Below are 27614 nucleotides of genomic sequence, written 5' to 3'. Positions count from 1 at the left end.
TTGCCGCTATTACGTCTTCAATGTGTCAGACACAAATACATTTAGATTGAATTCATTGAACAGTGAGCCATGATTCTCTTTGTCTCTTCAAGGAGACCGAATCATCTAAAGTTACATACATATTTATTCTGTGGGACTTGAACCAAGGTTATTTCTATCGTACAAACTATTTACCAACATGGAAAGGTAAGCTTTTCGCACTGCTTTATTCTATTTGTTTCTCATATTAGTTTGTTTGTTAGAGCAAATTCCACTTCTTTTTTTTCTTCTTTCGTAGTCTTTTTTTTAAGTTTAGTCTTTTATTTGATTTTTCTGAGGGGGCAGGGCTCAGTCCTGCCTACTAGTATAGCTACTAGCGCTTTTTGTGTACGTGGTCACGGGTTCGATTCCCGGTGGGATAGCCTTTAGAATTCTAACTTTCCTGGAGATATTTGTATTCGTGTTTTTGTCCAATTTGGTAAAAGTAATAAAGAATGCTGTACGAGAAAAAAACAGGCCCTCAGGAAACTAACTAGGGACCATTTCGATTTGTTGAATTCAATTGCTGAAAATGATTGGCACCATTGGATTCATCAGCAAAAGAAACAGAGTAAACGAGGGTGTTTAGTATCAGACCGTATACAGGGTGGGAGATAAATGAGCACAAAGTGCGAAAATAGGACGTAGAAAATGTCTAGAAATGCCATGTTAATTTTGAAACGAGTAGAGGGATTGAGGTCAAATGTTGGAAAATGAGGAATGCAGGTAAAGCTTCACTGAATAGGCGTAATGTGAACAGTGTTTTAACTGCCAATTGTATGTAAGTGGTTGTGAGAACATTCACCAGTGTTAAAAACTGCATATTTTGTTGGAAGAAGTCATTTTCAAAACCCTGAATGGGACAGATGTCTTTATGCAAGGTACCACGCCAGCATTCATCCAGTGCAACTACTTCTCATTCCATTACACGCTGCACATATTCTTCTTGATGTTCCACGATATGATTCTATCTCTTTCTACCCTTGTGCATACAATGTGCTCATGGACCGTACTACAGGGTCTCTAGTTTCTCATTCACGTGACCTTTACGACAGTATTGATACATTGCCATACGTGGAACGCCTCCTGTTAAAGAGGTCTCAAACTGCATTGGCCACTTGATTTCAGTAAATGGTGTGCGTCAAGAGCCGTATGTCACATGACCCCTTTCCCGTATATTCTTCTTGCGCTACGTCCAACATGGTGGGTTTTCAGATGTCCTCCATGATTTACATTACGCGTATTTAGTGGGCCTCTACATACATTTCTCATATCCAACAATTGACCTCAATCACTCTATTTGTTTCAAAATTAACATGGCATTTCTAGACATTTTCTACGTCCTATTTTCACACTTTGTCCTCATTTATCACGCAATCTGTATACGGTCTGATACTAAGACACCCTCTTTTTCTCTGTTTCTTTTGGTGCTGAATCCAATGCTGCCAATCATTTTCAGCACTTGAATTCACCAAATGAGAATGGTCCCTTGTGAGGAATGATCGGTTAAACTTTCTTCTTAAAATATAGTGGCTCAATTGTAGAGTGCTTACCTTTGGTGTGTGGTGTCCTAGTTCTATCCCTGGCCAAGTAATTTTGTGGAGGACCACATCGTGTTCGTGGGTATTCTCGGGGTATTTCCGTCTCCTCCGACATTCTCATTCCGTCATCATTCACTTGCCTTATCATTCGTCTTCCTTAGTCTAAAAGACATAATCATGCCATGTTAAACTAAAAGATTTCATTTGGTGTTTCTAAAGAAAAAATAATCAATCATTAGGACATTATAGACAACGGTTTCAACGTTGATGACTAAAAAGTAATAACAGTAACAGGTAACGAAAAGCGATTCATTACATTTAATTAAGCGCACCAAGAACATAATCTGAAAATGAAATGAAATTTTGAGTTTTACGTCCCACGGTTATGCCGGTTAGGCTAAAGGAGACGGTGATAATGAGTAATGAATGAAATGGTGGAATGAAGAAAGTGGGAGGAAACGGGAGAACCCCGAGAAAACCCACGCACACGGTGTTTGTCCACCACAAAGTTCACTTGGCGGGAGCAGGGTTTGAACCCGAGACCCCTAGCACCAGAGGTGAACGCTCTACCACTGAGCCACCGCGGCCCAAGAATATAATCCGTCTTCGCTGTAGTTCATCTACACTTAGAAAAAAAAATGTAGGTGGCGTACTTAAAAAGATAGGTTACATGAGTAATTCTTGTTTTGGACATAACGTACAGCAGACGTACGGTGTATAACTGAAAACGCATGTTTTATAATACTTTCTGTATAAGTGTTCCATCTATACGTACTTTCCGTATGAAACAATATAAGCAGTCAGGGTCTCACATACAAACGGACGTATACAAGGGCGGATCCAAGTGGGGCTATAGGGGCTATAGCCCCCCTCTTGAAGCTCAGATATACACGGGATAAAATGAGCTTGAATCCTGCTTTACACTGGATAAAACGGCAAAATATGGTTTAGCCCCTCCCTTGATCATATCTGGATCCGCCACTGGACTTATATAGCATATACCTGACGAAGGTAACACAAGTATATGCATGTGATATACGGAAAACTGTTAGATGTAACGGCATAATGTAACATCTCAGGGCAGTGCTTATGTAGCATACGGATAACATATGTTCCGTACTGATTTCTATAGTAAGCAAGAGGATACCCTATATTTGTATATACAATATACCGCTGTCCGGAGAACGGATTTTTCTCTGTGTATCTAAACCTGAAATAGTAGAAACCTCCTACTGCCCGCGGTGGCTCAGTGGTAGAGCGTTCACCTCTGGGCTTGGGGTCCCGGGTTCAATCCCAGCTCCCGCCAAGTGAACTTTGTGGTGGACAAACACCATGTGCGTGTGTTTTCTCTTGGTTCTCCCGTTTCCTCCCACTTTCTTTATTCCACCATTTCATTCATTACTCACCATCACTGTCTCCTTTAGCCTAACCGGCATACCCGTGGGACGTAAAACTCACAGATTTCATTTCATTTCATCTCCTACTGCTTCTGGTTTTAACATTAAATGAGAAAATAGCATTCCATACAAATCAGTCTCGTTTAGATTATGTATGATCTGTCAGGAAAGTAAATGTACACCTGTTTTTCGAGTCTGGCATTCCTGCTCTCCATCCGTGGAGAGTATGAGAATTAAATCAATCAAATGTTTACTGAGGGGCAAAAAGAAAAGTTTAATCTGAATAAGACAATGCAAAGGGACACAAGCTGTGAATACGAATAGGGCATAATGTAAATAAAGGACGGCACCGAAAGAGAAAGCCAGAAACAGCTGTTAAATTTAGAAAAAAGAGTAAAAATTGTTGAAGTGGGAACATAAAACACAAATACAACAAATACGCCGAAAACTAAACATTAACCATGCTATGACGTTGGTGTAGTGGCTAAGGTGCTGGCTTACAAATGCAAAGGTCGCCAGTTCGAATCTTCGGTGAGGACATTTTTAAAAATTTTTGTTTATAATACATGCAGCTCATGAGAGATGGTAAAAGAGATCGTATTTAGTCTTTCGTAGCAATTATTATTGGTAAGGTTTAGTACTGATAATACTTTTTGTCTTTGCGTATTGCTTTTATTCTTTTCTTCATTTCAAAAGAGAAAAATATCCGAACAAATGCCACCAAAATTCCTCATATTTTGAATGTAAACGCTATTTGCAATTAGTAAAGAATAAAAATTGAACGTTCCGATGTAGCTGCAAAAAGTAAAAAGAAAAACATGGAAGTAAACCATACTCATGGTTATTAAAAATACAATTTCTACATGCCTTACACCTCCCGACCACGTTTCTACGTTAGCAAGTAAGAGGTTTGTGTTTAGGTCAGACTGGTCAATACGTTTTGCAAAGGGGCCCGGTTTAGCTCTGACGCACCACAGGTGCGAGAAGGGAGCAAAACACTTTTTCTCTCTCCCTCTGTGTGTGTGTTTATCTATCTATCTGTATATATATAACGCTATTTGTGAATGCCGTAACCACCCTAATTTTCAGCGGATTGAGATGAAACTTGGCACAAACATTAATTGTTGAAATATCTTCAGTTCGTTAACCAGAATAATCAGACGAAAATGTTCAAAATGGCGGCCCTTTAAACTCTTAAAAACTTCGAAGGGAACCAAATTTCCCCCATAAATGGGTATTCAGAAAGTTTGAATAACTTTTCCTCTTTTACTGAAATATTTGTGTGCAGAGACTTATTGAAATATTGGACCCGATTAATCGCATAAAGAATGTTCACGCCCTTTCGCTACGGTCAGGCTTTTTTTTTTTTTTTTTTTTTTTTTGCAGGAGGGGGTTATTTTCGTATCGGAACAAGATGATTGCTAGTGATGATATGAAATTACACATTGAAAGTGAAGTAACTTGTGAAACGTGTTATTTGAAAGAATAATATAATAAATGTGCTTTCCTCTAACACAGAGAGAGCGTGAATGGCGAGGAGTGTTATTTGGTTTGCATTTTAGTAACACATTGCATTGCAAATAAAGGTAGGCAACATTAGTGGTAAGTAAAACAATAATAATAATAATAATAATAATAATAATAATAATAATAATAATAATAATAATAATAATAATAAGAAGAAGAAGAAGAAGAATAGGTGTTTGTGGCAAGGCAATATCTTCCTCAATTCTTCTTCAAACGTAATGATTGTAACGCCATATCTCCCTTACAAACAAAATATTAGCAATTTATATCGAGAGTACGGGAAACTGTTGAGTGATGGGAGCAACGTTGGACAGTATGCACTCATAGTACTCAGAAAAATAAGCGACTTCAACGAAAAATGAACGAAGAGTCATTGCCGTGGGTAGTCATGGAGCCAAGCAGAGCCCTCTTTAGGCAAAATGACGATAACTTATATCGAGAGAACAGGAGGTGATAGTGAGATGGGACCAACGTTGGACACCGTGGACCCATAAGACGCATCGAAAAAATTAGGGGGGCGGGCGCCAACCAGCCTTACTTATTTCCACATAATAATATAAAATTATATTGTCGAAATACACACACGAGTTAGCTAGTAATATTTTATATTATTATTATTATTATTATTATTATTATTATTATTATTATTATTATTATTATTATTATCATCATCATCATCGACAGCGTCTTTTCATTACGTGTGCATGTTTGACATGAAGCCAAAGAGAAGATCCATCATTCGTAGAAAGAATAAGAATAGCCAGTTACTTTAATTGTGAACGACGGCGAAAAATACGAAAAGAGACAACCTTAGCGAAAAGAAACAATACTTTCTCTCAAATGGATAAAAAAATCAAGCCGAGATAGATTCGAACTTGCATGGACGGCGCGAACAGCCAGTTCATTGTCCATTTTTTTTAACTGACTCACCGAATGTGTTTTAGTAACTTACTTATTGCTAGTTTTACTTGCTTCACTCGTTTAACTTGCTTTTTCTAATAACTTATAACGACAGGGACACGAACACAGAAACATCGAGGACAGTTAAAAATCATAATTGCTCTCCCGCCGGGAATCGAACCCGGGCCATCATGCACCAAAGGCGCACGTGCTAGCCACTAGACCAGCGGGCAGGGCAATGCTTACTCTCTGTGTTGTTAGGGATTACGACCACTGTATTGCCAGCTATCACTTCTGTGGGTTGTATACTATGATCACATGTTTCTTCTTTGCTGGAAGAGTTAAACCTACATTCTATGTAATACATGAGGTATTTAGACCTACATGCTCTTCATATAATGTAATAAAAGTGTCATGCTGGGAATAAGAAAAAGAACATTCCTTGGACAAAACGGAAACTATTGGCATCAGAAATATTTATCTACGAGGCATGCGCAGTAGTATATTTCAGAATAGTTACTGTTTAGTTCAGTAAACGAAGAAAGGGGTATAAAAAAGCAAATATGTCGAGTCAACGAGATCGACCAGAGTTGACAGAGGCGGAGTAGTAATACAACAACTTCGTTAAATTGATAATTGGTTCTTTATTCTGTAGTAGATCGTATCACAACTTTACGGGAGAGCAGAGAAAGACTTACTAACGCTGTCCTATAGTATGCATTAGTAACACGATCATACAGACACAAATAGATGTAACTGTGAGTACTACAACTTGGATTTAACGAAAGCCGTTAAGATATTCAGTGGTTTGCAGGGTTGTATAAGACACAAAAAGTTAAGACACAATACAATTCTTCATACCTCAGCTTCCAGTAACTAGATACATGCAATTTCAGGATAGATACTGAAACTGCCGTCGTATTTTAATACATGACGTATTGCAGGATACGAAATGATTTGCATTACTTGTTTGTTTGTAGACAGCTACTACCTTAGTGTTCTGAAAGGTTGTGTATAAATTAGAGATAGCTAATTCCGGAATATTACTTTCCGGACTCCCGAAAGTAAAACCGGACAAATTCCGGAATTCGGAAAATTCCGATTTTGGAATAATTCCGGAATTCGGAAAATTCCGATTTTGGAAAAATTCCGGAATTCGGAAAAATCCCGAATTTAGAAATTTCTGATTTCGTTTACATTCCGGAATTCGGAACTATCCGGATTTTTTTCGAAATCCGGAATTTTTCTCAATTCCGGAAATATCTAAATTCCGGATTCTTCCCAAGTTCCGGAATGCTTCTGAATTATGGCGTTTAACTGAATTCCATAATTTTCCGAAACCCGGAAAGTGAAATTTCCGCTTCCAAAAAATGAATTTATTTTGGTTAATATGAATCATGGTGGAAATAAGTCTTTGACCAGGTAATGGCGACTGCTTTGAAAGAAATAGAGAGTATGAGAATTCAATCTGTTATATTTGTAGTTTCGTGTGGAGAAAATACAAACTTGTGAACCAACGGTTTAAGGAAAACTCAAGTTATTAATGTAAACTTTTCGGACATCATAAAAGAAATACGAAAGACATTTTGAATCGAAGAAATATAACATACAAGTTTGCAAGCGGAGACAAAGAAACCTAACGTAACCAGACTAAAGACGAATCGTTTACCGCGTAGCGATCAAGGTCTAGCTGTTTTCCAGGGCGAGTTTCGAGTTGCGTGGAGTTTGATAATGGCTCGCTCGCTCGTTCAGCTCGTTTTAGCTTTTTTAAATAATGGCTTGATTAGACTGGAAAGCGAAAGCCATGAGAAATGTAAGCACTAATATGGAATACTTTTTAGTGCTGCTCACGACAGGGGTGCGTCTCGTCTCGTAATTTTAGTGCATCTCGTGGGGCAATTTTTGTGTATCTCGTCTCGTCTAGATAACGAGAAGACAAGGTTTTTTTTTTATTATTACGAGACAGCCTCAAATGTCGTAATCACCAATATAAGTATATACTGTTGTTCTTAAAATCAAGGCTGAGACCTGCACGGTCGAATTTTTGAGCCCAAGCAGAAGACCAACTCGGGTAGCGATATCAACCGGCTCTGCTCGTATCAACTGAGCGAACATCTCGAGTCGGCTCGGTTGGGATGAGCCGATGACCCGATCCGGCTCAGTTGGAACGAGCCATCGACTCAGCTCAATTGAGCCGATGGCTCGAGCTTTCTCGGTTGGGATGGGTACCCTACTCGGCTCATGTGAACCGGTTCAAGCCAGCTAAGTTGAAATTAGTCCATCGGCACGTTTCGATTCAGCTCAACTAAGCCGATGGCTGAAATCGGCTCGGTTGGGTGAGCTGTTGGCTCGGCTCACTTCTTGGTTCGGTTCGATAGTGAATGAGCTGTAAGCCAAGCCGCTCGAGCCGTTGAGAAGCCTAAACCCGGTCCCAGCTGTTTTGAACATGTTTGGCTGAAGCCTATAACTCTTAACAATTTTTGGCTCGAGCCCGAAAACTTGCCCCTTCGGAACTCAAACCCAGAACGTGACCGATGTCCTTCCCTCCTGAAGACTTCTCGACGACCGAGATCGACAATCAATTAGCTTTTACTATTCAGATACAAACCGTATATCTTTTATAGATTATACACGGTGTTGATATAATAATAATAATAATAATAATAATAATAATAATAATAATAATAATAATAATAATAATAATAATAATAATAATAATAATAATAATAATAATAAAAGTTTTAAACTTGCCGTTGAAATTTGGCAAAACTTACTTAAAAGTAGAGATTTCGGGGAAAGGGTTCAGTACCTTCAAGACAGTGGCGTAGGGAAGGGAGCCCGGAGGGGCCGGCCCCCCAAAGAGGTCCGATAATGTACTTTGGTACTTTGATGATTGTATTTTTTTATATATTTTTATGTTTATACATTTTTTGTTTGTAATTTTTCTATATGTGCCTGTAACAGCACTTCCCCCCCCCCAAACACACATCCTGGCTACGCTACTGCTTCAAGACACACCTCTGCAACTACCAACATTTTAAACTACAGCGTTCCATTGAAGTTTCATGTAGAAAGTATTCTACTGTATGTTTTAAGGAAAATAACTGTAATAAATATAACTGAATATCACGCAACAGTAAGGCATATAATAAACTAATTTTTAAGATATGCAGAGGTAAATATAAAAGCTTTGCTACAAAATACCTACACATAGCATAATTCAATGAGCTCTGAAATATTATGTAACGAAATAGCCTATGAGATTCAGTCTACAGAGCAATTGTTACTTAAAGAATGGACATACACTATTTCGAGAATCGAGACAAGACGGGAAATGTTTACGATACTTTTCGTCTCGTCTCGATTCTCATCTCCAAAGATAGACGAAAATTTTGAGTTGGTCTTGACCCGTCTCGAATGTAAAATGTTAATTCTCATGTTATTTTATTTGTTTTAGAAACGAGATGAGAAAGTCCTCTTCTCGTGAGCAACATTAAACCAAACCGAAATATTCTTTCCAAATGTCACGCTTCTGCTTGTAATGGTATGACCTGAGCGATAATTAGCTCCTAGCTTTTAATCTTCTACGAGATAATAATAATAATAATAATAATAATAATAATAATAATAATAATTATTATTATTATTATTATTATTATTATTATTATTATTATTATTATTATTATTATTATTATTATTATTACTCCTGAAGATTTGGTAGTTCAAATATTGCATCCGAGTATTCCAATATCTGAATATAATAAAACATATGTTATCGGTGATCAATCGCCATCAAAATCCTAAAGTAAAAAAAAAAAACATTACAATGTGCATTCGCAAAACACCTTGACCACTCAACCGCGATCGCTATGCGGTAAAAGATTCGTTTTTAGTTTGATTACGTAAGGTTTCTTTGTCTCCGCTTGCAAACTTGTATGTTATATTTCTTCGATTCAAAATTTCTTTCGTATTTCTTTTATGAAGTCGGAAAAGTTTACATTAATAACTTGAGTTGTTCTTAAACCGCTGGTTCACAAGTTTGTTTTTTCTCCACACGAAACTATAAATATGACAGATTGAATTCTCATACACCCCATTTCTTTCAAAGAAGTCGCCATTACCTGGTCAAAGACTTATTTCCGCCACGATTCATATTAACCAAAATAATTTCATTTTTCGGAAGCGGAACTTTCACTTTTCGGATTTCGGAAAATTATGAAATTCAGTTAAACATCGGAATTCAGAATAATTTCGGAACTCGGAAACAATCCGGAATTCAGAAAATTCCGGAATTGAGAAAGACTCCGGATTTCGAAAAAAATCGGATGTTTCCGAATTCCGGAATATTAAAGAAATCAGAAATTTTTTAAATTCCGGATTTTTCCGAATTCCGGAATTATTCCAAAATCGGAATTTTCCGAATTCCGGAATTTTTCCGGTTTTACTTTCGGGAGTCCGGAAAGTAATAATTCTGGAATTGACTATCCCTAGTTTATACACAACCTTTCGGAACACTAAGCTAGTAGCTCTCTACAAACAAACAAGTAATGCAAAGCATTTTGTATCCTGCAATACGTCATGTATTAAAATCCGACAGCAGTTTCAGTATCTATCCTGAAATTGCATGTATCTAGTTACTGGAAGCTGAGGTATGAAGAATTGTATTGTGTCTTAACTTTTTGTGTCTTATACAACCCTGCAAACCACTGAATATCTAAACGGCTTTCGTTAAATCCAAGTTGTAGTACTCACAGTTACATCCATTTGTGTCTGTATGATCGTGTTACTAATGCATACTATAGGACAGCGTTAGTAAGTCTTTCTCTGCTCTCCCGTAAAGTTGTGATACGATCTACTACAGAATAAAGAACCAATTATCAATTTAACGAAGTTGTTGTATTACTACTCCGCCTCTGTCAACTCTGGTCGATCTCGTTGACTCGACATATTTGCTTTTTTATACCCCTTTCTTCGTTTACTGAACTAAACAGTAACTATTCTGAAATATACTACTGCGCATGCCTCGTAGATAAATATTTCTGATGCCAATAGTTTCCGTTTTGTCCAAGGAATGTTCTTTTTCTTATTCCCAGCATGACACTTTTATTACATTATATAAAGAGCATGTAGGTCTAAATACCTCATGTATTACATAGAATGTAGGTTTAACTCTTCCAGCAAAGAAGAAACATGTGATCATAGTATACAACCCACAGAAGTGATAGCTTGCAATACAGTGGTCGTAATCCCTAACAACACAGACAGTGAGCATTGCCCTGCTAGCTGGTCTAGTGGCTAGCGCGTGCGCCTTTGGTGCATGGTGTCTCGGGTTCGATTCCCGGCGGGAGAGCATTTATAATTTTTAACTGTCCTCGATGTTTCTGTGTTCGTGTCCCTGTCGTTATAAGTTATTAGAAAAAGCAAGTTAAACGAGTGAAGCAAGTAAAATTAGCAATAAGTAAGTTACTAAAGCACATTCGGTGAGTCAGTTAAAAAAAAAAGTGGACACTGAACTGGCTGTTCGCGCCGTCCATGCAAGTTCGAATCTATCTCGGCTTGATTTTTTTATCCATTTGAGAGAAAGTATTGTTTCTTTTCGCTAAGGTTGTCTCTTTTCGTATTTTTCGCCGTCGTTCACAATTAAAGTAACTGGCTATTCTTATTCTTTCTACGAATGATGGATCTTCTCTTTGGCTTCATGTCAAACATGCACACGTAATGAAAAGACGCTGTCGATGATAATAATAATAATAATAATAATAATAATAATAATAATAATAATAATAATAATAATAATAATAATAATATGAAATATTACTAGCTAGCTCGTGTGTGTATTTCGACAATATAATTTTATATTATTATGTGGAAATAAGTAAGGCTGGCTGGCGCCCGCCCCCCTAATTTTTTCGATGCGCCTTATGGGTCCACGGTGTCTAACATTGGTCCCATCTCACTATCACCTCCTGTTCTCTCGATATAAGTTATCGTCATTTTGCCTAAAGAGGGCTCTGCTTGGCTCCATGACTACCCACGGCAATGACTCTTCGTTCATTTTTCGTTGAAGTCGCTTATTTTTCTGAGTACTATGAGTGCATACTGTCCAACGTTGCTCCCATCACTCAACAGTTTCCCGTTCTCTCGATATAAATTGCTAATATTTTGTTTGTAAGGGAGATATGGCGTTACAATCATTACGTTTGAAGAAGAATTGAGGAAGATATTGCCTTGCCACAAACACCTATTCTTCTTCTTCTTCTTCTTCTTCTTCTTATTATTATTATTATTATTATTATTATTATTATTATTATTATTATTATTATTATTATTATTATTATTGTTTTACTTACCACTAATGTTGCCTACCTTTATTTGCAATGCAATGTGTTACTAAAATGCAAACCAAATAACACTCCTCGCCATTCACGCTCTCTCTGTGTTAGAGGAAAGCACATTTATTATATTATTCTTTCAAATAACACGTTTCACAAGTTACTTCACTTTCAATGTGTAATTTCATATCATCACTAGCAATCATCTTGTTCCGATACGAAAATAACCCCCTCCTGCAAAAAAAAAAAAAAAAAAAAAAAAAAGCCTGACCGTAGCGAAAGGGCGTGAACATTCTTTATGCGATTAATCGGGTCCAATATTTCAATAAGTCTCTGCACACAAATATTTCAGTAAAAGAGGAAAAGTTATTCAAACTTTCTGAATACCCATTTATGGGGGAAATTTGGTTCCCTTCGAAGTTTTTAAGAGTTTAAAGGGCCGCCATTTTGAACATTTTCGTCTGATTATTCTGGTTAACGAACTGAAGATATTTCAACAATTAATGTTTGTGCCAAGTTTCATCTCAATCCGCTGAAAATTAGGGTGGTTACGGCATTCACAAATAGCGTTATATATATACAGATAGATAGATAAACACACACACAGAGGGAGAGAGAAAAAGTGTTTTGCTCCCTTCTCGCACCTGTGGTGCGTCAGAGCTAAACCGGGCCCCTTTGCAAAACGTATTGACCAGTCTGACCTAAACACAAACCTCTTACTTGCTAACGTAGAAACGTGGTCGGGAGGTGTAAGGCATGTAGAAATTGTATTTTTAATAACCATGAGTATGGTTTACTTCCATGTTTTTCTTTTTACTTTCTGCAGCTACATCGGAACGTTCAATTTTTATTCTTTACTAATTGCAAATAGCGTTTACATTCAAAATATGAGGAATTTTGGTGGCATTTGTTCGGATATTTTTCTCTTTTGAAATGAAGAAAAGAATAAAAGCAATACGCAAAGACAAAAAGTATTATCAGTACTAAACCTTACCAATAATAATTGCTACGAAAGACTAAATACGATCTCTTTTACCATCTCTCATGAGCTGCATGTATTATAAACAAAAATTTTTAAAAATGTCCTCACCGAAGATTCGAACTGGCGACCTTTGCATTTGTAAGCCAGCTCCTTAGCCATTACACCAACATCATAGCATGGTTAACGTTTAGTTTTCGGCGTATTTGTTGTATTTGTGTTTTATGTTCCCACTTCAACAATTTTTACTCTTTTTTCTAAATTTAACAGCAGTTTCTGGCTTTCTCTTTCGGTGTCGTCCTTTATTTACATTATGCCCTATTCGTATTCACAGCTTGTGTCCCTCTGAAATGTCTTATTCAGATTAAACTTTTTTTTTTGCCCCTCAGTAAACATTTGATTGATTTAATTCTCATACTCTCCACGGATGGAGAGCAGGAATGCCAGACTCGTAAAACAGGTGTACATTTACTTTCCTGACAGATCATACATGTGACACTGTTACTTGTAATTTTCACAAAAAAAAAAGAAAAAGTGAAAGAATCCAAAAAATTGTTTTCAATACCAACACCATTCTGTTAATTAATGATATGATTCATATAAAGTATAAAAATACCTTTTCAAAACATTCTTCTGTGAAGTTTCCTCATCCCTTCAGGCCCGTAGCCAGCCCGAAAATGTAGGGGGGCCCGGTGGAAGTTAGAGGGACCCGATCCAAAAATATTAGTTCATCCCATATTATAGTTCATTTGCAAGCCTACCGTGAAAATTTTAGAAGGGGCCAATAAAAATTTAGAAGGAGCGGCCTCCCCTAGACCCGCCTGGATACGGGCCTGCATCACTTTCAAGTCAAACCGAGACAAACAACATCATGTTGTGATTTAACTCTCTTCGAGGCGAAATACTGTGGTGGGAAAGGGCCTATACTATGAGGATTGACCTTGCATCGAAATTGACTAGGTGGGGCTATAGGGGATGGATTGACCAATCGTGGGTCCAGGTGTCATGATAATAGTATGTCCTCGTTGTTGACATGAATGTGTAACGCGAAAGCTTCACACTACACTGCTGATTATTTAGCCGGGGTCCATGGCTAGTCCTGTGTCTATTAGGATGAGATAATATAGTGGAAAACAGCCTATACTCTGAGGGTTGCTATTTCATGATTGGCGTTGGTCATGTGACGAGACAAAACAGACTGAGTTCTCCCAACAGAAACTAATATAATTTTCGAATCAAGAGTGCACTTTCATGGCACCTTTTTTGGAAGGAGACAGCCCCAAATCCCGTTTTGTTGGAAAACTAGTGTAATGTATGATAGAGAAGCGGTACACGGGTTTTCTTTTTCCTCACCTGTACTACAAATAAGTAGACGTCTTTAATAACGTCTTTTCTCTATCAGTTTGGACCTTTTGCCCAGAGCAGCGGGGAGGTCTTGTGGTTGACAGTTAGGGGTCTCTTCCCCAGTCCAACACGGAGATTGGTAAGGTTAGTGAGTCTTTCCCTCCCAGAGGAGCCTGGAAAGAAAGATAGAAATTGACAATCTGGAACTGGTGTTTTTTGTCCCTTGACGTGCTCTTTTTTTCAGCCAATTTTGGAGGAGAAGCCTGTGGAAGAGTTGTAGGGGTCTCTTCGTGACCCTTCGTGTCCTCCTCGTAATTCTTCGTAGACTTACTGTCGGTTGCTTGTGGTCTTTATGAGGAAGTATGTGCAGTTCATTTCGTGACTGTCTGTGCACCCGCCAACAACACGAAATTGACTTCTTAGTCGTTAGTCGCAGCTCATGTTAAATAGTGATTCTTGTCCCTCATAACCCTGTTGTTGCATAAGAACATGGATAAAACACGCCACTTTAAGACTTACTAGATAGTTCCGATATCCCAACTGTGTTTCCTCATCGTGATTGTTCCGCGTTTCCATTGACCTGTGACCGTCAGTTCTTGTATTCACATTGCTTCCCGGTTGTCATCATCACGCTGAATAAATGCCGTACTGCCAACATCATATAGGTTTTTCTCAATAGTCATTTATGTAATTACCAGCGTGACTTTGGATTCCATAACTGTGTTGCTCTCACAGGAAACACTTTACAGGGGTTCTCCTTCAGGGCTTGTTGGTAACCCCACAAATTTTCCATTCTCCCTCTTCAAATGTATCATTTTCTTCCATACTTACTATCTTCCCCACATTTATCATTCCTCCTAAATGTACAACCAAAAAGTTCTTGCCATTCTAGAGCAGTGATAATCAAGAAGGAACACAATGGACTGCCGGTATCCTTAGGTGTCAAAGTAATCTTCATCATCAGGATTGGTAACTCCTGATCCTGTCGAAGATCAGGAGTTTACTACCAACTGCAAAAGACTCACTGGGATTAAAGACACCGGGCATCTATAGGATCACCTGTGAATGTAACGTCACTTAGATAGGTGAAACGGGTAGGAACATTGAAGACAGAATGAAAGAACACCAGCGACAGACCAGACTTAAACAACCTGAAAAATCTGCAATAGCTGAACACTGCATACAATACAATCATACGGCCATGTGGGACCAAAAGCAAACAGTTCTGGGACAGGAAAATACATGAATCTGAATTCATCCGTACATACAAGCCATCCATGAACAGAGACGAAGGTTATCATCTACCTGACATCTGGATCCAGCTTCTCAGTACGAAAAGAACCATCAGCCAATCAGAGAACAGTTTCTACCAGCAAAATCAGAGCACGCCATTGGCCAACAAAAACAACCAATAGAAATACAGCAATTCCTAAAAACTACAATATAAATTGTACGACCAGCACATTCCAACACATAGCTCTGAAGATGTTGCCGCTGTATGGTAACGAAAGCTCAGCACAGCAACACTCAGTCTGGCAGCAATCCCAAGAACATTGGATTAATAGTAGACGCCAGCAAAGCTTCAAGATTATATTAATCTTCATCATCACCCAACACCTTTTGCCAACATTTCTGCAATTGCACAATACCCTGGTGATAAAAATCGGCAGTCGTGGATGCAAAGAAGTCCGTGAATGCGTTCCACAAGTCTGCATTTGCAAAGGATCCCTGACGGAGGCGATTGTCGAGGGAACGAAACTGGTGGTAATCTGTTGGCGCAAGGTCCGGTAAATATGGTGCATGGCACAATGTCTCCCAGTTAAGCTGCTGAAGAGTATCCCGGGTCCTCTTTGCCATGTGTGGCTTATCATTGCCGTGCAAGAACAGCACACCCTTGCGAATCACCAGGAACAGCACACCCTTGACTTTCTGCCGCAATGCACGGTGCACCTTTTACAATTGTTGAGAGTTTAGGTCTGCATTGATGGTTTGACCAGGTGGAAGAGCTGGTAATTCCATCATACAGAGAGCTGGCATTTGGCGACAATTCCACCATACAGAGAGCATGATCTTTGGTGGGTGCAGGGATGGTCTGGAGGTGTTAGGAACAGAGTCGCGTGGCGACAACTAATGTCTAGTACGCTTGAGAGTGTCATAGAGGACACACTTTTCGTCACCAGTGAGCAAGCGATCACAGTTGGGTGTATTCAGGTGTCGAATGAGAAAGAACAGGCTCTCACTCGTTGATCCTTATTGGTTGCGACAATGTTTGGGATATCCACTTGCTTAACTTGAATGACTTTCCTATTCCATGTAGGTGCAGGCCGAGTGTTTCAGCGGAAACATGGAATCTCTTTGCAACTTCATAATACGTTAGGTTACTGTCACCCCTCGATGAATGCTTTCAGGGCCTCGTCATGTGTTCGTCCACTGCGAAGTTCATCCAAAAGGCTAACATTTCCCGAAAAGAATTTCTGGATCTAATGCCTGGAGGGCGGCAGCTGACAGACCCACTTTAAAGTCATACAACAACCACACGCGAACAAGCTGCTTCGATACCTCCATTTCTCTTCGACACTGGACGAGCTATGACTGTTGTATGTGCGCAACGTGTCTGTATTTCTGAAGATCGATGCTCAAACTAACTCTCGATTACATAGCAAGTACAGGCATCATTTTGTTTCCTCTCTGTGAGCGCATGGTTAATGGGACGTCAAAAACAGCGAGAACATTTTAGTTATCTTTTATCATTCTCTCCCCCACATTTATCATTCTTCTTCCACAAATTGTCCATTCTCTCCTCCAAATTTAGCATTCCCTTCCGCACATTTCCCATCCTCTCTCCAAATTTATCTTCCCCTTAACATTTACCTTTCTACACCCTAAAGTTAACATTTTGCCCACAAATGTACCTTCCTCCGCGACCATTGATTATACGATTTCCAACAACAAATTATATCATGAATGCAATTTGCGCCCTACAATCCACATGTGATCAACTCTGCCATTAGACAAGTGCGGCTAGAACTTTGGCAGCAAGCTAGTGTTCTGTACTTACGAGAAACGCGGACGTTATGGAACTCAACTCTGGTATGAGGAGTCCGTGGTTGTAACTCGGCTATGTGAATTGGTGTTGGACAACACCGTGTTCATGAGTATTCTCGAGTTCTCCTGTCTCCTCCCACATCCTCATTCTAGCAACTGTATCATAACTTTTAACTTTCATTGCTTAATCGTCTCCTTTAGTCTGAAGGAGGCAAGCGTTAGATGTTTAATGAAATATTTCACTTTATTTCATTGATACTACAGAGAAAGGAGAAGTAAAAATGAAATGAAATCTTTAAGTTTTACGTCCCACGGTTATGCCGCTTAGGCTAAACGAGACGGTGATGATGAGAGATGAGTGAAATAGTGGAATGAAGAAAGTGGGAGGAAACGGGAGAACCCCGAGAAAATCCACAAGCGCGGTGTTTGTCCACCGCAAAGTCCAGAGAAAGGAGAAATATGATTGATATTCGCCAGTTGGTTACTTGGTTAAAGTTTAGTGTCACTTTACATTATCAAAGTTGTATGAGATGTACATCTACAGTTTAAGGAAAATTTCGAACCACCTGTATGCGTTCAAATCTTAAGAGTGTCTCACCGAACCCAGGACCCTATGCAGCAAACACGCGCGAACTAGTTATTAGAGTACTAAGGAGAGCTTCCTTTGTAACAAAGAGGGGATATATATATATATATAGGGTGAGACCTAGCTTTAAAGTGGGATCTGAAACACTGTAGTACATTTGATGTTTTATCAAAGAGAAGAAAACCCAGGACCTCATTTCCCAAAAGCACATACGCTACCCACTAGACCAGTGAAACGGGAGGAAAGGGAACAAGGAACGAGTGGTAGAATTCGTAATGTAAGTATAAAGAATAACTGATAATATTAACTCGTTATGGCGAAAAACAAATAGGTCACACGAAACTTTGAAAGAATGAAATGAAATCAGTTTTTTGAGTTTAAGAGTCCCTATCACTCCGAAATTAAAATACCGCTAATTTTACAGTAATTATGTGATATCTTCAAATAGATAAAAGATAATCGAAAAGTGGATCAAGACCTCTCTAGACGACGTTATTTTGCATGAAGTAGCGTTATCACGAGTCACCTAGTAGCTTTGCGTTTGCAGTTATTTAGAAACGCGAAAATAAATGCCGATTTTCTAAATGGCTGGAAATCGAAAGCAGATAAGTTAGTCTTGATAACGGTACTCACGAAAAATAATATTGTCTAGGGAGGTCTTGTTTCACTTTTCGATTATCTTTTTTTTTCTATTTGAAGATATCACATAATTACTGTAAAATTAGCGGTATTTTAATTTCGCAGTGATGAGGCCTCTTAACATCCTACTATCATGCTCGTTAAGGCAAGGAAAACGAATGATTAAGGTAAGTGAATGATAGTAAAAGGATTGGTGGTAATAAAATGTAGGAGGAAACTGAAATACCCCGAGAATATCTACAAACACGACATTGTCCACCATAAACTTATTTGGCTAGGAATCGAACCCATGACCCCATGAACCAGAGGTAAGTGCTCTACCACTAAGCCATCCTGCCCTCTAAAGTTTGGAAAAAAATTTGAAGAAGGAAATCGTACTGATTAACAAATTATTCGAGAACAAATTGTCTTATTACCGATATGATAGAAGAATGACATTTGGGGATGACCTTTAAAGATTATAATTTTTTACACCAAAACGAAGAGGTTAAAAGAAAACCACAGCACACGAAATTTTTGACAAAATACGAAAAGCAATTTATCAGTGGTGGTAGAATATGAGAGTGATATGGGAAGTTCTCGGAATCTGAAGCAGATGGCAGCACTACGCAAACCATGTATGTTATTCCGGATCATCTCTCGTAATGATAACCTTGCATTTTTATATTAATCAGAAAAAAATTAAGGTATGGTTAATTAGTTGGGTCGAGCGGAAAACGAATGAGAGAGTGTTAGAAATGGTGGGTGAGAAAAGAACACTTTTAGACATTATTAGGAAGAGGAAGAGAAACTGGTTGGGACATTGCCTAAGAAGAGATTGTATCGTGAGGGACGTCCGGGAAAGAGAGGGAGGGGGCGAAGGAGACTACAATTAATGGATGATATTAAAACAGAAAGATCATACGCGAAGACGAAGAGGTTAGCGGAGGACCGTGGAGCATGGAAGCTTCTCAGCTGCGGCAAGTGACCTGCCAATAAAGGCAGAATACCTATGATAATGATGATGAATCCTTCTCGTGCAATTGCTGCGTACGCGTGCTTATGCTTGAGAAATGAATAAGTAAAAATGGAAAGAAATGTTAAGTTTATCAAAAAAGAATCTAATCTTGCACCACGAAAATGCTTGTCTCCATACAGGCATGTTGGCAAAAACCAAGATCAATGAGTTGGAATGTAATTTGAAGCCATATTCACTTTATTGACCAGATTTGGGTACCTTTTGCAGAAAATTAAAGAAAAACCTCATAGCCTTCTATTTTCTTCAGACGAATCAACAATCAGTATTTTGCAGGATTGGAGATATTATCCTTCCGCGATGGCATAAAGCGCTTCGCTCAATTGTACTGGCGTTAAGGAAGATAAGCTGAAAAATATCTAAATTTCCAAGAGGTGAAAAACAGGTTTTGGGTGTTGTTTCGAGCACGTTTCAAGTGACCCTCGTATTTCTTACGGTAATGATGCTGGTTGAGGACGAAGCACGAGCAACCCATAACTATTAAAAGGTCTCTTAGTTCATGGAGATGAACTTCTGCCCTAGAGAATAGCGCTTTCATATTGGAATTTGACATGTAGAGCTAATCTTATGTCTTGTGTGAAACATCTGGCAACGCTGATTGTGTTTATGTCAAAATATTTATATTTACTTCGCTACTGATATTGCGCAATGAGATGCTATTAAGTGTATATTTTTACCACGTGATGTAAGAGTAATAATCTAAAATGTAATTAGCTTCTTGAATAACTTCTTACTGCATATGGAAGTTGACCAATATCACAGTGGCGGATCTAGAAAATAAAAACTAGGGGGTAGCCAGAATTCAAACTATGATAGGTATATCAAGAGTTTACACAAATAAAACTATATCCCCTTCATGTATATCTAGCAACTTAGCTATTGTTTGAACGGTTGAATAATGTCACCAAGTGAAACTAGTGAAAGAGTAGCTACTCAGCTGTATGAATGTATCTCAAATAATATTTTTAAAGAAGATTTGCCTGGATTTTTGAATCAGCCCTGCAGTTCAAAAGGTTTCTTTTCAGGTGAAAATTTTGACAGGAAACACGCAAAGAAATGGCGATTTTGTGCATATGGGGAACATGGACATTAATTTTATATGAATACTCTTTTTTTTTCTAATTACGATTAAAATGTATGATTCAGCAGAACTTGGAAAGGAATAGCAAGAAATTGTAAGAATCAGGGGCGGATCCAGGACGGACTTTGTGGGGCGGTGGGTTGTAATACTGCTACTTACAGTTAGAGCTACTTTTAAGAGCTCCAAACTCTGGGATGAGTTTTATTTATATATATAAACTAAAAGTGTTCTCTTCTGCGCACTGTTACCAACTCGCCAGTGTGAAATGTCGCTAGTTTAGTACTCTAAAGTCGCTAGAAGTCGCTAAACGCCTCCTGCCAAGTCGCTAAACAAAGTCGCTATATAATTTTACAAAGGAATTAAAATAATTTAAATTTTTTCATGTACAATGGAAGACTCGAGTAGTTTTTATTTAAAAAAAAATTACCATCTTGACAAAACCACTGCACTATGCGCTTTCAAGAATACAAAATTAATAAATATAGCATTAAAAGTTTGCAAATACTTAAAATTTTGGATCACTTTTTCGCATTCCTTCTTATAGAGTACGATTATATTTTTTGGAGGGGTTGGAAAATTCATGTTGCTTTCGTATTGGAACAATTCACCGAACTCACCCCACGAAATTTCTGTATATTTATATTAAGAACAACCGCAGTTAAATTAATATATAAATCACACGCACTACACTGAACCAGAAAAGAACTACGTTCTCCAACGTCACTGTCACTGTACGCACTGTGCAATGCAAGAGGTTACCAGCTATTACGCAACTAGTTAGATACGGAAAATTCCCGGATTTCCGAACCGCAGTGAAGAAGGGCATAATCCTCATAGCAGCGATGAATCCAACGAAGTAAGTCGCTCATAGAGTAGTGCAACCGAATGTGTAAAAGTAATTATTAGTATCACAAACTGCAAAATTTTGGAAACTTTAATATAAATATAGAACAAAATATTTGAATTCTTAAATGTCGCCAGATTGTCGCTAGGCGCTAAATAAAAATTTTTGTCGTTAGACACTTCCAAAAGTCGTTAGTTCTAGCGACAAAGTCGCTAAATTGGCAACACTGCTTCTGCGGGGGGCGATGGCCCCGATCGCCCCCTGGATCCACCACTGGTAAGAATTAATCTTTCCTTCTCGTGCAAAATGAGAGAAAACACAAATCTTTGTTGCTTTTTGTTTTCATTTTCTTATATTTTACAAATAGCACACACTGACACAACACATAATCGTGATCCATTCAAGAGCTATTTCGTCAATTTGGCCCGTGTTTACAAATAGATGCAAAATGATTTTTCATGGGTCCTGCGCAAGTTTCCAGCTTAACTCTCTTCCGGTGTATATTATGGCTAGGTTGAACGTTGACATTTTGGACCTTAAGTATTATTGTAGAAAATACACATTGCATAACAGAAAAACTGCAACGGAAACTATATCTAATGTTTCAAAAATTATGCAATAAAGAATAAAGGTAACGCTTAATATAAACCTTCAAATATATATTAAAAATAGCTTCTATTATTTTTGTCACTAAAAAAAAAAAAAAATCACTTATTGGCAGGGGCGCACCAACGGGGGTCCACTAGGTCTGAACCCCCCCCCCCCAAAAAAAATAAGTTCCTAATTTGATGCAACATCAAAATTTGATCTACCACTTCATCTGTATTCTTTTTCTTATAAAAACAATTTAGTTCTATCATTTTTTCACTGAAAATATAGGTTACCATTTCTTTTCGTCTTGTATGGTGCACAATAATACCCGTTCAATATTATATAGACGCAGTGGCACAAAGTTTCGACCACTCCCAACAAAAACTTCTGGGTGCATGCCTGCTTCTCGGTGTATATTATCGTTTTCTTCCGTACTGATCAATGTTAAAACCGTAAATAGTTGATTTATGCTATCTCCAGTTTTAATATAATCCCAACCAATGAACTCATTTCTAACGTTCAACCGTCTATTTCTTTGCCAAGTTTCATAGCGATCCATTAAATAGCTTTTGAGACTTTTTGTCTCCACACGGACAGACACAGAAAGGCGAAAGGAGCTTTGAGTTCTTGTGTATCCGTCACGAACAGTCAGGGAAAGGATTTTTGAGTTCATCAGATTTTGTGTCTCCCACATGGACAGGCCCAAAGAGGAGTTTTGAGTTCTTGAGTTTTTCTATCTCCCACCTGACAGACACGGAAAGGAGTTTTGAGTTCTTGTAATGTTTGTCTTTCACACGTACGAACGCACGGACAGACAGGGATAGGAGTTTTGGTTGGTAAACCAAACACCTTAAAAATAGGCACAAACAATGGCGGCTCTTATGGGGAGCCACATCGGTTAAAAAAAAAAACTTTTACCGCTTCACAGTAGTGGAAGAACACTTAAATTATGTACTTATTCCTGTATAGACACGAATTTTAGACAGAAAAAATCTTCCATTGTTACAGATCACAAACTATGTCTTGATAAATATACAATAGACAAATATGCACTAGACAAATATGCACTAGATAACTATGCCTTTAGATAATTCTTGTCTTTTGGGATCTAACAAAAAAATCAAATCAGATTTTTTTAAAAATTGTCTTACAGATCACAAAGATAGATCATTATGTCTTCAGATTATTCTTGTGGTTTGGGATCTTGTCGACCTCCATGGCTACAACGGTTTGCTACAACCAAATGGTTCCTCATAGTCTATGGACTATTGGGGACAATCCAAACGACATGCTTTATTTATTTTATCGCTACTTTGACAACGTTGGAGAGGAGGTTTCGCATTCCAAGTACTTCATCAGGTAAGTAAACTAAAAACTCATTAGTTCTTTATACTTTAATCTTAATTTTAAACTAAAATTTACTGGGAAAACTAGTTATAAACTGTTCAACACTTTATGCTATAATCTGTCCGTTTTATGCAGATTCGCATAGATTCAGGAGATGAGAATAGACCCAAAGATCTTTAACGGAATCCTCTTCAGTAGCGCACGGTGACCCGAGAAGTGACTAGAACACTGTCGGGACCGTCGATCGGTTTTTCGACTCCTATTCGAACACACCTCACTTTGCGACATCGAGATCAACGTATTCGTGACCTACAGGACCTGCTGGTTCTCTACATATGCACATCAAACCGGACAAGAAAGTAGAGAGTCACTGGAAATGCCCATTGCTTTTTATCATAGGTGACCATAACTCTCCCCGCTGGTTTCGTCCCGGGATCGATTCCCGATGGAAAATCATTGAAATTTGAACGATTAAGGTAATTCAGATTCCACTTTAAACAGTAGATTCCCGACTCATATAGCCAAGGTTCCGAAACTGGACGCTGGACTTCCGATAAACAAACAACAACAGAGATTACCATTTTATAATTAGGTCTCAGTCAGGCTTCGGATTTCTGTTCTCAGTAAAACTCGAGTTCATTACCTTCATACATGATTGCTCAGGCTCTGGTGAACAAGAGCTCTTGATCCTAAACAAGCCTCGCACTCTCTTGGTTTCGTGCTAACTAACCTCTTCAGACTCGTGCTTGCTAAGGGATCGAGATCGCAACCTTCAATAGGGCTCATACTCCCTCGTGCTGGCTCTCATTAAGTGCATTGACGTTTGAGCTCACCACAATTCGATCTCTGATTCGCTATTCACTTTTAGGGTTCAGTTACTGAGTTGGAACCCTATTGAATCCGACAGCCATATTTGGGAATTGGGGAATCTCTGCTTTGTGACTACGGAAAAATTTCCGGAAGGTAGTGATAGAAGGTGTATTTGGAAATTAGAAATTTCACACGTAATGGCTGCTATCTAGCAAAAGAAGCAAACAATTATACTGTACACAAATGAAAATTTATTCGAGCAAAATAAAGGCTGCTCCTGTTGATAAGTAGCTACGGTGCATATGATGGATAGATTGTGGTAGGCAGCGCCACCATATCGTCTCGTCACTTCTACAATATCTTTGGATAGTTCCTCAGCTTTCCCGGCAGGTGGCAGCACAGGAACCGGCCGAGGCGCTTTATACTTTCACGAGAAACGGGTAGCTTCTTTTTTTTACGTTGAAGTCACGAAGACAGCAGAAGAGCTGCAGCGGCAGAACCGGCACCGGAGTCCAGGCAAGGATAAGTAGAGGCAACGCTTGGAAGAGGGTGCAAACAACGAGTGCTCCAAGAATACTTAATTCAGTGTTTGATGAAGAGCCAGCCATATGTGTTAAGTGCTAACGGTGGATGGACCTTTCGTTAAGTACCCAACCTTCCTCTTGTTACTTGTATAATCTGGCTCCGTGTCATCTGTATATAATTGTTGTAAAATACATGAAACATTTAAAAATCTTGATTATCATTTCTGAAAATCGAAACCACTTTATCACTCCACGCGCCATCTGCGTAAAAATTGTAAAATGCACCCTCACATTTGTTCAAGCGCAAATGCGAAGGTAATATATGAAAATTCGTTTGGTCGTTATAATGATCATATCTGACAGTATCATTTTAGTAATGTTAATACCACTTGATTCTATTAACAATCTCACATCTCATATGTTCACTTTACTGTAATCTTCTAAGTTTCATTCCTTTTAATTTCAGGTATTATGATGAGCGGTAACGAAATAAGTCAGATTCTTTTGTCGCTAATTCTGACCTATTATGGTGGCCGAGGAAACCGTCCAATATGGATCGCCTGTGGAGTGACCGCTGCTTCTATCTCGTGTTTCATTTTGGCGTTACCTCACTTCATCTATGGACCAGGGCAAGATGCTCTCGAACTTACAAAAGAAAGAGGAAATTTTGCAGTTATCAACTCTACGTTAGAAAATGCCTGTAAGTACTTCTTAGTTTGATACCCAAAATCACTTAGATAAATGTTTTTTAAATGTATTACTCAACACCACAGAAAGAACCTACTAGTAAGTTTTCAATTCTTAATTTGAAGATAATTGGCGCTTTCAGGTGCACAAGGGAATCATTTCGTCATTTTTGACTTATTTTATCTGTAAGATCTCTACCTGAAGCTCCTTTCAGAAGTTAAAAGATTCATGTCTAGATATTGTAAATAACTCTTTTAATGCAGAAAAGGAGGTAAACTTTTCCATGTACTTAAGTGTACCTACAAACTTCATGTTCCTTTTTCTCTCAACTTTGGTAATTGGATTGATTCCCTTGTGCTCTTCACCAAGTTTGTGGCGTATTCTACGAATGTTCAATGTGTGCGCCCTTGGTCACCCGCCACACAACCAAGTTGAATCCAGTTCCGTCCATTCGTTTACTAGCATGTTTTCGTCAATATCCGTTACATGAGCAGTTATACGTTGCAATGTTGCAACGTTGTTGGCACAGAGGGTACATAAACTTTGTCCTTAACATAACCCCACAGGAAGAAATCACATAGCGTGAGATTAGTGTTGCCACGAGAGGAGACATTTCTCGTGTTCCGTATCGTGAAATGTCTCGTCTCGTCTCGTGTCTCTAAAATCAAAACGCTGGCGGGAATGGCCAAGATTGAAATTGCCAGTGGTCATATAGATTGCATAAGGAAAATTCCATTTGTGAGAAAACATGTTGAAAAGCCTTCATAGAAAAGTGTCCTCTGTCTATTGAATGAAACAATCGTGCTACGTGAGCTTCCAGGAATATCATCCTTAATGTCTTGTCTCCAATTCCCCTTGCTGTAAACTGAGGAATTCTCATTTTTTCATTTCTGGCTGGAATGATGACAAACAAAATCAAAGAGAGGGAAGATTTTTACAAGGTCAAGAAACCGAACTACCACCACCATCTATTCAATTTGAAAACTGGGTAAGGTCTACACTCATTGCAGGCTGTAGTTGAAAGTTCTGGCTGAGATGGCGGAAGAGAACAGAACAGATTACACTTGTCTTTATTCTCTGGTGGCGGTATTCTTTTTGCTATATGAACCGAAAACGGCGATTGAAGTATGTCACCTTGCAACTAAAATTTTGTCTTCTCTCCCTCTCTCTCTCTCTCTCTCTCTCTCTCTCTCACACACACACACACACACACACACATATATATATATATATATATATATATATATATATATATATATATATATATATATATATATATATATATATATAAACACACTTTTACCATTTTACCAATCGCTCGCTTATTATACAGCAGTCATGTTGTAAAATTCACCTCTTCGTTTGGAAGGCGGGCGAAGAACAAAGAAAGCAAAGATATTATCGACGAACCCTTCAAATTGTTTGCTTTCAGCAAATTTATGATACTAATAATGACACTTTAGGTGAAGAGGTTTTACAGGGGGACCTTCGTTTTGTTACGCGGAAATGTTTGATCTGACCAGAGTGCGAAATTGCCCTCTGCTTCCATGTTGAGAGGAGGGGAATACTTCCCTTTCCTAATGAATAATATTCATTAGGACCTGAATTATCTTCAGAAATGGTTTCTTGCAGAGTGTAAAGAACATTTGGAATAATATTCATGGAACTCCGTTGAAAGCAGAAAATATCATGAGAATGATCAAAATTCGAACATTGAAGAACATGAACAGAAAAGAAATAGGATACCCAAACCATATTTTTAAACCTGCTATGAAATGTATATCCTATATTTTTACTAATTCCTTACTCCCATGAAAGTATCCTGGGGAGGATATTCTCTCCAATTTTTCAGACTGAAATCCTTTTATCCCGTACTATTCCCCCCCTGACGCAATACAAAAAAAGGGGCCGCGGTGGCTCAGTGGTAGAGCGTTCACCTCCGGTGCTTGGGATCCCTGGTTCGATCCCAACCCGCGCCGTGTGGAGTTTGTAGTGGAAAACCCCGTGCTCGTGGGTTTTCTCGGGGTTCTCCCGTTTCCTCCCACTTTCTTCATTCTACGATTTCACTCATTTCTCATTATCACCTTCTCCTTTAGCCTCACCGGCATAAACGTGGGACGTTAAACTTAAAGATTTCATTTTATTTCATTTATAATACGAAAAAACAAATGCTGTTAAAATCCATACATATGACTCTTCCGGGACTCAACCCGGGGCCTCCAAGCCGATGGTCTATCGCCGCGGACCGCTCGGCTTGGTATGAAGATGTACGTTGTATGATTGCGAATAGATCACGCCAATATAAGAAACTTTAATCTAAAATGGCCACCTAAAAATCAACTTTTTTAGTCCTCTAGCTAATCTGGGTGTACTGTCATGAGTTTGTTACACAAACGGGACAACCACC

The 27614-nt window shown here is 38.5% G+C and overlaps 1 pseudogene across 1 annotated transcript; it reads left to right on the top strand.

Annotated features, from left to right (window-relative positions):
* Window positions 1-25240, top strand: LOC145677443 (solute carrier organic anion transporter family member 74D pseudogene; annotated as a pseudogene). The gene is made up of 3 exons (XR_014129839.1): window positions 1-186; window positions 22993-23198; window positions 24987-25240. The product of XR_014129839.1 is annotated as a solute carrier organic anion transporter family member 74D pseudogene (transcript).
* The last annotated feature ends 2374 nt before the right edge of the window (window positions 25241-27614 follow it).

Source organism: Thermobia domestica, unplaced genomic scaffold (genome assembly GCF_964235325.1).
Source record: "Thermobia domestica unplaced genomic scaffold, izTheDome1.hap1.1 HAP1_SCAFFOLD_882, whole genome shotgun sequence".
Classification (NCBI taxonomy): Eukaryota; Metazoa; Arthropoda; class Insecta; order Zygentoma; family Lepismatidae; genus Thermobia; species Thermobia domestica.
This window is presented reverse-complemented; position numbering and strand designations above follow the sequence as displayed.